The sequence below is a fragment of the Prionailurus bengalensis genome, chromosome C1 (assembly GCF_016509475.1).
Source record: "Prionailurus bengalensis isolate Pbe53 chromosome C1, Fcat_Pben_1.1_paternal_pri, whole genome shotgun sequence".
Taxonomy (NCBI): domain Eukaryota; kingdom Metazoa; phylum Chordata; class Mammalia; order Carnivora; family Felidae; genus Prionailurus; species Prionailurus bengalensis.
In genome coordinates this window covers 203,909,199-203,917,453 of record NC_057345.1, presented here as the reverse complement: position 1 = coordinate 203,917,453, position 8,255 = coordinate 203,909,199, and the positions used below count along the sequence as shown (strand labels likewise).

Below are 8,255 nucleotides of genomic sequence, written 5' to 3'. Positions count from 1 at the left end.
TTTCTTCATTTCTAGTATGCATTTGAATCTATTTCTATTTCTCTGTTCTTCATCCCAGAGACCAAAAGCCATAACAACTTTAGGTGAAACAGACCAGGCTGGGGATCAGAATAGGCAATGAGGGGGTGGGGGTGTGCTGGGAATTGGGGCAACTACAGGATTCAGCCCCAGGGCAGCTACCACCCAGCTTCAGCCAAGTGTTGCCATGTGGGAATACAGGCCTGGTGTGGCTAGAACTCTTAGATTTTATTTTATTTTTTATTTTTTTTAATGTTTATTTTTGAGAGAGAGAGAGAGAGAGAGAGACAGAGAGACAGAGAGACAGAGTGTGAGCAGGGGAGGGGCACAGAGAGAGGAAGACACAGAATCTGAAGCAGGCTCCGGGCTCCCAGCTCTCAGCACAGAGCTCGACACGGGGCTGGAACTCCTGAACCGTGAGCTCATGACCTGAGCCTAGTCAGACGCTAAACCAACTGAGCCACCCAAGCGCCCCTGGAACTCTTAGATTTTAGAAGAGCAGCCCCCAAAATCTGAATTTTTATATGAAAACCTCCTACAGCTTTAATAAACAAATTAATCAGTGCAAACAAAAATCTGTGAGTGTGCTGGTTTTCACCCCCTGCTTTATGCCCCACTCTTCTCTCTGCCTGTTCCTGAGCTAATGCAGTCCCATTTGAAATATTGCTTGTGATGGACTGAATCGTCGACCCCCCAAATCCACGTGCTGAAGTCTTAACCCCCAGCACCTCAGAACGTGACTATATTTGGAGATAGGGCCTTTGAAGAGGTGATCAAGGTGAGACGAGGTTGAATGGCCCCTAAACTCACAGGACCTTATGGGGAGATTTGGACACACACACACAGAGGAAACCAAGTGAAGACATCTGAGGAGGATGTCTACGAGCCAAAAAGAGAGAGGTCTTAGGAAAACACCAACCTCGCAGACACCTCGATCTCAGACTTCTGGCCTCCAGAACTGTGAGAAAATAAATGTCTGCTGGTCAAGCCACCCTGTCTGTGGTACTTTGTAATAGCAACCTGAGACAACTGATATACTGCCTCTTTTTTAAAAGTATTTATTTTTGAGAGAGAGAGAGAGAGAGAGAGAGAGAGAGAGAGGGAGAGAGGTAGAATGAGTGGGGGAGAGGCAGAGAGAGAGGGAGACACAGAATCTGAAGCAGGCTCCAGGCTCTGAGCTGTCAGCCTAACGCTGGGCTTGAACTTGCCAACTGTGAGATCATGACCTGAGCTGAAGTCAGACGCTTAACCGACTCAGCCACCCAGGCACCCCTATACTGCCTCTTTTTATTTTATTTATTTTATTTTTTATTTTTTTAAATTTACATCCAAATTAGTTAGCATATGGTGCAACACTCATTTCAGGAGTAGATTCCTTAAAGCCCCTTATCTATTTAGCCCATCCCCCCCTCCCACAACCCTTCCAGTAACCCTCAGTTTGTTCTCCATATTTATGAGTCTCTTATGTTTTGTCCCCCTCCCTGTTTTTATATTATGAGTGAAGTCATATGAGTAAAGTCATATGATTTTTGTCTTTCTCTGACTGACTAATTTCACTTAGCATAATACCCTCCAGTTCCATCCACGTCGTTGCAAATGGCAAGATTGCATTCTTTTTGATTGCCGAGTAATACTCCATTGTATATATATACTACACCTTCTTTATCCATTCATCCATCAATGGATATTTCGGCTCTTTCTATACTTTGGCTATTGTCGACAGTGCTGCTATAAACATGGGGGTGCATGTGTCCCTTCGAAACAAACCTGTATCCCTTGGATAAATGCCTAGTAGTGCAATTGCTGGGTCGTAGGGTATTTCTATTTTTAGTTTTTTGAGGAACCTCCCTAGTGTTTTCCAGAGTGGCTGAACCATCTTGCATTCCCATATACTGCCTCTTTTTAAAAAGACTACTGACATGGGACACCTGGGTGGCTCAGTTGGTTAAGTGTATGACTCTTGGTTTTGACCCAGGTCAGGATCTCACCATTTGTGAGTTCAAGCCTCACATTGGGCTCTGTGCTGACACTGAGAGGCCTACTTGGGATTCTCTCTCTCTCTCCCTCTCTCTCTCTCTCTCTCTCAAAATAAATAAATAAACTTAAAAAAGAAAAAAAACCTGCCTACTCACAGCTGTTTATTTGAATACCACAGTCTCCTTGAATAGTTAAAGGTCATTATTCTCCTTCTCCAGGGAAGAAAAACTAAAGTTCAGGGGCACCTGGGTGGCTCAGTCCATTGAAAGTCAGGCTTCAGCTTAGGTCATGATCTCATGGTTTGTGAGTTCGAGTCCCATGTCTGGCTCTGTGCTGACAGCTCAGAACCTGGAGCCTGCTTCTGATCCTGTGTCTCCCTCTTTCTCTGCCCCTCCCCTGCTCGCACTCTTCCTCTCTCTCTCAAAATAAATAAGTAAACATTTAAAAAATTTAAAAAAAAAAGGAAAACTAAAGTTCAGAGAGGTAAAGAAAGGTCAGTGGCAGAACTGGACTTTGAACCCAGGAACTGGGCACTGAGTTCAATGCTCTTTCCACTAGATGTGAGGGGAGAGAGGAAGGACGAAGTTGTGTGAACATTTCTACTGCAGAAATGGGAGGTGGAGAGGAGCTCCTTTTATCCTGATAACCAGAGGCTGGGTGATGGTCCATAGGAAGGTAGGACCCCTTGCCTGGCCCCACATAATTATCTGCCTGGAGCAAACAGTGTCCTCCAGTCCTTGTGACTCGAGCCTTTGTGGGGGGAGCAGCTCACCATTATCCCAACCGGCGCTGCCTCCTGAGGTCTCTAGAAATTGCCCCAAGGATATGTGCTGGCCTTCTTTTTTTTTTTTTTAATTTTTTTTTCAACGTTTTATTTTTTTTTGGTGGGGGGGACAGAGAGAGACAGAGCATGAACAGGGGAGGGGCAGAGACAGAGGGAGACACAGAATCGGAAACAGGCTCCAGGCTCTGAGCCATCAGCCCAGAGCCTGACGCGGGGCTCGAACTCACGGACCGCAAGATCGTGACCTGGCTGAAGTCGGACGATTAACTGACTGCGCCACCCAGGCGCCCTGTGCTGGCCTTCTGAGGCTGACATGCTCTTATTTGGAATTCCATTTTGAATAAGAAAGTTATCTTGTGCAAATTTAGGGATGCTTGCTGCTGTGTAATACAGAATTTGTCTGGTCTTTGTCCCCGGGTCCCGAGCTGGAGCCTCCAAGCTGTTGGAATTACATGAGGGATAGGAGTGTGGCAGCAGATCCCTAGATAGTTTCAGGATGGGGGGTAGTCATGCCAGAGAGCTTGCCCATATGTTAGATCCTGCCTATGTAACAAAAAGCCAATAAAAACCCCAGATGCCAAAGCCCAGTTGAGTTTCCTGGTTGTCAAATGCAGGAATATTCTAGAACGGCGACACCTCCTGATTCCAAGAAGAGACGACATGGAAGCTCCATTGCTCAAGATCCTCCTATTGGTCTCTTCTTTTGTCTGGTCCTCTTTCAGATGCTTTTTAATAAAACTGTAATTTTAAGGATAGAACTTTCCCAAGTTCTGTAAGTCATCCTTGTGAATTATCAAGCCTCATAAGGGTGTGGGAATCCCTGAAACTGCAGCCAGTTGGTCAAAAGCATAGGGGGCTTGGGGACCCCCCAACTTGCAGGTGGCATCTGAAGTGAGGGCAGTCTTGTTGGGGACTGTTCCCTTAACCTGTAAAGGCAACACTAACTCCCGCTAGTTTGTGTCAGAATTGCAGGTGCAATACTGTGGTTGGGTCTAATTTTAGGGAATTACATTGTGCCCAACACATGTGAAGATTCCAACCTGGTCTTCAGATGCTATTGGCTCATACTGAAATGCCCTCATTTCTGCCTGACTGCACATTCCAACCCTATTGGTGACCAAAGGGTCTCACCCTCCCCCCGCCCCCCACCCATCACCGCACACACACAACTCTCTCCTGCCTCTGCATCCTTCATGGGCTCCTGGAAGCATCTGACTCTTCCTGAACTCAGGGCATGAACTTTGAGGTCATCTCAGGCCCATCTGCCTACATATCTCAGATGTCCTCATATTGGGCATGAGGGAATCTCTGGGACTTCCCTTCTGGAAGCTGGTACAGGTCTTTTCTGATCTCTGATTCTCAAAATCATTGGCAGAGGAGAAGTACAGGACACAGAGACACACATTAGCCTAGAAGAAGGGGGAAGAAGAGAGGAAGAAGGGAAAGGGAGAAGGAGGGAGAATTAACATTTGAGGGCTTATTCTGTGCCAAGCACTCTTCTGAGACTTTCCTAATATTAATTCACTTGATTCCTGCATCAACACTGAGGTTTATATTATTCTCCTAGTATTTGAGAAAGCAGAGGGGTGAGATTAAAAATAATTTGCCCAAGTCACACAGCTAGTAAAAATCAGAGTCCGGAATTCCAAAGCTGGGAGCCACGGTGATTGTGAATGCTTGTTGTGAGCACACTGAAGTTGTGTCTTTCCACAGGCCCATTTCACTCAGTCATAAAGCAGGGTTAGCGTCACTATAAAGCAGCTTCGGGATTCCAAACACAATGACATTTCACATGTTTAACGTGGCTTCCTAGAAGTCACACAGAGCAGGGCACCTCCTACAAGTCACGCAACAAACAAGATCGAACAGGGGTAGGAAGTTAACGAACCAAAAGTGAAGTCAGTCTGATCCCCAGCTGGGATAAGGCCTCAATCCGCTCCTGGTCAGCTCCTGGCACTAGCAAGTGCTTATGCTGTTCAAAAAGTGAAGGGTCTCTGTTCTGTTTGGGGATCCACCGGCCAAAGCCTTCAGTGGCAGCTGCCTTTTTGAAGTGGTCAGACCCAGAGGGGTCAGTGTCCAGATTCTGATAGTTTGCTTCAAACATCCTCCCTTTCTAAAGGGATTTCATCTGTCTTGGGCCTTTGCAGACCTCCTCTGTTCCTGCTGGTTGTCAGTTCTGAGTGTGGCATCCCCCCGGTGCTGGTCTTTGCTGTGACGCTCTTAGCTGCTTGCGTCATTGCTTGACACAGACCACTGTTTGACATGAGTGACTCCATCTTGCTCTCTGCAATGCTCTTGACTGACTTCCTTTTGCTAAACCTCCTCGTCATTGTCTCCCCATCTGCCACCTAAGGTACATCTTAGGCTCTTCAGAGCAGGAAATTCTGGCTGGCGGTCAGTAAGCAAATACGTTTTTCCTAAATATTTCATCATATGTCTGACCTTGAAATTTCGCAAACAAATAAATGACTATTTTCTTCTCTGCTGTGTGGGTCTTTCCCTAAAAAGAATGAGATAAAACACGCCAGCCACTGCTTCCTTGATGGGAGAGGGCCCCTCGATGAAAAGGGAGTGACCAGGAGTGCTGCTGTTCTCCGACACATGAATGCGGCTCCCTATCCTGACACAAAAGAACTTATTGAAACAAGAGGCAGCCAGATATAGTGAAAAGAGCAAGATGGTATTAAAATGCTCACGATGTTTCGTTAAGAAACAACAAGTCACAAAACCATTTCAACAATTCATCTGTCTCTCTCTCTCTCTCTCTCTCTCTCACAAACACACACAATTGGAAAGATGCATACCAAAATTAATAACAGTGGTGAATTACATGTGACTTTCATTCTTTATACTTTTTCTGTATGTTGTCTTAACTTTTTAAATCAATTTCTTGATAATTATAAACATAATTATAATATGATAAATATAATATAATACAACTCCAGAAATTAATTTCTTTATAATTTCTTTACAATTATGTTACTTACTAGCTATGAGACGTTGAGCAAATTATATATAACCCCTTGAGTAAGCCTCAGTTCTCCACAATTAAATAAGAATAAAACCTACCTGGGGTGCCGGGGTGGTTCAGTCGGTTAGGTGTCCAACTCTTGAGTCCAGCTCAGGTCATGATCCCACAGTTCGCGAGTTCAGCCCTGGCATCATGCTCCTCACTGATGATGCAGAGCCTGCTTGGGATTCTCTCTCTCTCTCTCTCTCTCTCTCACTCTCTCTCTCTGCCCTTCCCCTGCTCGCACTCTCTCTCTCTCTCTCAAAAAAAAAAATAAAATTTTCTAAAATTCTTTAATAAAAAGAATAAAACATACCTAATTTACAGGGCTGTTGTAAGAATGGAAGATAATATAAGTCAAGTTCATCACTCAATTAATTATCATTATTATAATATACCAGAGTGTCCTGTTTAATCTCTAACCAAAGCTTCGTTTACTTCTTTTAACAAATGGAGAGAAAGTATTGATTCAGGAGGCCTGGGATAGGGCTTGAATTCTCCATTTCTAACAAACTCCAGGCCCATAGACCACATTTTGAGTAGCAGGTTGAGAGGGATGAAGACATTGAGGAAGAAGAATGTGTAGCTGATCACTACAGGTATTTTTATACTGGGAGCATTTGGAAATTCTGGAAACAGGAAGGACGTTGAAAGTCCAGGCTTTCATTTCAAGAAGAACCACTCATGGGGGAGAGAAACTAGAAAAAAATGTTGGCAGAACTCATGGGGGGTTTCCAGCACACAGCATTACTCTCTCAGGACATTTGTCAAAGCCTAGGGCTGCAAAGTGAGAGACTGAAAATCTAAGAAGGAAAGCCTCCAGAAAGCCAAGTGTTGCTTTCAGGAGTCTTGCAATATATAGTAGAATTAAAATGTAACTTTAAATGAAGGGTTCCGCTCATGCAATTCCAACGTGTCTGTTGGGGTGGAGAGGCCACACCACCAAGTGATGCTTGGACACCAGCTGGCTGTCCTACAATTCAGCTCAGTTCTGACACTGTTCACATCCACATCAGATTCCACAGGTTATGTGCCCAGTCCCACAAGAGTGCCCCCCACCCCTACAGATGCCAATTGCAAGCCCAGGTTGTTACCTGTGCTTCTGACCACCCAGCTACAGATTGGAGGTTCCCATGACTGGTCTTCAGATGCCAGTCACAACAAGTGCAGGTTGTTATCTGTACTTCTGACCGACTAGCTATAATGCAGATGGTCCTAGGTTTTGGGCTTTAATTTGCTAGAGCAGTTCACAAAACTCAGGAAACCCAATTACTCACTGAATTATTAGTTTATTGAAAATAATTTAAAAGAGGGGCGCCTGGGTGGCTGTCGGTTGAGCGTCCGACTTCAGCTCAGGTCATGATCTCACAGTTTGTGGGTTCAAGCCCTGCATCGGGCTCTGTGCTGACAGCTCAGAGCCTGGAGCCCGCTTCGGATTCTGTGTCTCCCCCTCTCTTTGCCCCTCCCCTGCTCATGCTCTGTCTCTCTCTGTCTCGAAAATAAATAGAAACATTTAAAAAAATTTTTTTAAAAGAAAGAAAAAAGAAAAAAAACAATTACAATAATATACTGTAATAAAAAAGAGAAAAAATAATAATTTAAAAGAAGATAAATCAACAGCCAGATGAAGAGAAACATAGGACAATACCCAGAACAAAAGCACTTCTGTCCCCATGGAGTTTGGGCCCAGCACCGTGACATGTGGAAGCGTTCTGGCTCCCCACACTGGAAGCTTTCCAAACCCTATCCTTTGGGTTTTTTATCGGAGGCTTCGTTACAGAGGCATGTTGATTAGATCATTAGCTGTTGGTGATTGATCCAACCTCCAGTCCCTTTCCCCTCCCTGGAAATCAGGGGGAGGGACTGAAAGTTCCATCTCTCTGCTCACTGTTGGTTCCCCTGGCAACCAGCCCACATTCTTAGGTGCTTTCCAAAAGTCACCTTATAGTGGCACCTGGGTGGCTCAGTCAGTTAAGCATCCGACTTTGGCTCAGGTCATGATCTCACTGTTCACGAGTTTGAGCCCTGCATGGGGCTCTGTGCTGACAGCTTAGAGCCTGGAGCCTGCTTCAGATTCTGTCTCTCTCCCTCTCTGCCCCTCCCCCATTCATTCTGTCTCTTTCAGGAAACTCCTAGGGTCTTGAAAGCTGTGAGCCAGGAACCACGGATGAAGATCAAATTTATATGAGAAATATATTTTGGCCATCTGCATGACTGGCTATACGTAATCTTCTAAATCACAAAAATAATGCAAAAAGCAGGAAGGAGTGAATGGAGCTAACGTGTTCTAATTATGCATTAAAACCAATAATTTGTATTATACTTCTGCTATGGCTGCATAACAAACTGTCCAAAGAATTAGCAACTTAAAACAACCTTCACTGCATTATGCGTACAGATTCTGTGAGCCAGGAATCTGGAGCAGGCACAGCGGGAATGACTTGTTTCTGTTCATCTATGATGTCT

At 44.8% G+C, this 8,255-nt stretch overlaps 1 long non-coding RNA gene across 1 annotated transcript; it reads left to right on the top strand.

Annotated features, from left to right (window-relative positions):
• The first annotated feature begins 2,545 nt into the window (after nt 1-2,545).
• LOC122481779 lies at nt 2,546-8,025 on the top strand. Its single transcript, XR_006296935.1, has 2 exons — nt 2,546-2,670; nt 7,915-8,025. It is a non-coding gene; the product is annotated as an uncharacterized LOC122481779 (long non-coding RNA).
• The last annotated feature ends 230 nt before the right edge of the window (nt 8,026-8,255 follow it).